Here is a 1,982-nt window from a genome sequence, read left to right as displayed (position 1 = left end):
AAGGCCAGTCGATTAGATCGACTCCAGTATGCAACTGGTACTTAATTTATCGACCCCGAAAGGATGAAAGGCAAAGTCGACCTCGACGAAATTGGAAATCAGAACGTAGCGACGGGAGAAATACCGCTAAGTATTTCGCCCGGCGTGCTAACGTTTCTGCCAGCTCGCTGCCTAATAACAGGAGATAATAATCCTTTTTGCTACAGGCACAGGGCCGGAAATTTCAAGGGAGTGGCGGAGGGGGTCTATCGATGACATCGACCCCCAGTGATCGACTGGTATTTATTTCATCAATCCTGAAAGCATGGAAAGCAAAGTCGATCTTGGTAGAATTTGAACTCAGAAAGTAAAAATAAACGAGATACCGCTAAGCGTTTTGTCCAACATGCTAACGATTCTGCCAGCTCACTACCTTAATGGCGGAAAACAGCAGTGTGAGGGAATACCTTATATTATAAATATTTCTAAGGCGCGAAATTTTTTGGGAAGGGACCAGTCGATTACATCAACTCCAGTATGTAACTGGTACTCAATTTATCGACCCTGAAAGGTTGAAAGGCAAAGTCAACCTCGGCAGAATTTAAACTCAGAACGTGAAGACAGACGAAATACTGCTAAGCATTTCGCCCGGCGTGCTAACGTTTCTTATTTCTTTATTGCCCACAAGGGTCCAAACATAGAGGGGACAAACAAGGACAGACAAAGGGATTAAGTCGATTACATCGACCCCAGTGCGTAACTGATACTTAATTTATCGACCCCAAAAGGTTGAAAGGGAAAGTCGACCTCGGTGGAATTCGAACTCAGAACGCAACGGCAAACGAAATACCGCTAAGTATTTCGCCAGGCGAAACGTTTCTGCCAGATCGCCGCCTCAATAATAAAATATTAATAATAAGACATTTTGCGTTCATATTGTCTCAAGTACTCCTCTTGTATCGCATGCTATCGGAAGTATTCATCACATATTGTTAAGAAAGACGGAACTTAACAGAGTAAAGTGGATCATACACACCCTTGTTTCGATAAATTCTTTAGACACTCTGATTCCTGTTTACAATATACAGAGGAGTGATGCTTCAGTATATTTCACGTGAAAGTCTATCCTAGTTTTATTGTGGATAGTGAAACATAACATTTGATATTAATTCAGGTTAATTTCGTGACTAATCATAAACTTAAAAAATATGTTGATGTAATAATTACAGTGATCTCATTATTGGTTCAGTGATTTAGAATGTCTACCCAAAGTCAACGTGGTCAGTGATACGACATATTAATCAGCTAAACTGTAAGTTTCAATTTACATAAATTACGGCATTCGATTTGTCTATCTCTTTCTCGTTTCTACTCTTTCTATGCAGCATATATAAATACATACATACATACATACATACATACATACATATACATACATGCATACGTACATATGTACATGTGTGTGTATGTATGTATGTATGTATGTATGTATGTATGTATGTATGTATCTATCTATCTATCTATCTATCTATATGTGTGTTTGTGTGTGTATGTTATTATTCAGTTTTATTTCAAGATTTCTTGCTAATAGAGAAAGAACGGTTTCTAACCTCGATTCAAGGCTCCTTCATTGGAATTTCACCATTAACAACAGGGTATTTTTGTTTGGCACCAGATATCTTGCTCTGGCTTGTCGCTGGATAATGTCAGTAGAGGGGAGTGCGTCCGTAAGGCGTCGTGCAAGCCTTATTGGACCAAAAACTCTTCACATGCATTGCTGACCTCTGCTCGATATGTGCTGCTTTTTTTCCCTATATTTATTTACTTTTAGAATATATTTATTTTATTTTTATTCGGAAGTCCTGCGGCGATGGGAAGGTGGTGAAGCATGCAGACCTGACGGATTGGAAGCATGTAGTCGGTGACCTGCGCGTAGCAAGCCCATGCTAGATATAAAGTCGTCTCCTTGTCGCCCAAGACAGCGATAGGATTCGGTTGCTGCA

The 1,982-nt window shown here is 39.9% G+C and overlaps 1 protein-coding gene across 1 annotated transcript in view; it reads left to right on the top strand.

Annotated features, from left to right (window-relative positions):
- Window positions 1-292: 292 nt before the first annotated feature.
- LOC106877664 (uncharacterized) overlaps window positions 293-1,982 on the top strand; it is a 6,723-nt gene continuing 5,033 nt past the window's right edge. Inside the window, exon 1 of the mRNA XM_014926611.2 lies at window positions 293-1,291. The gene's annotated coding sequence lies outside the window, so the exon portion shown is untranslated. The remainder of the gene's footprint in view (window positions 1,292-1,982) is intronic.

Source organism: Octopus bimaculoides, chromosome 1 (genome assembly GCF_001194135.2).
Source record: "Octopus bimaculoides isolate UCB-OBI-ISO-001 chromosome 1, ASM119413v2, whole genome shotgun sequence".
Lineage (NCBI taxonomy): Eukaryota > Metazoa > Mollusca > Cephalopoda > Octopoda > Octopodidae > Octopus > Octopus bimaculoides.
Note: the sequence above shows the minus strand (reverse complement) of the source record. Positions and strands in the feature narration are given on the sequence as shown.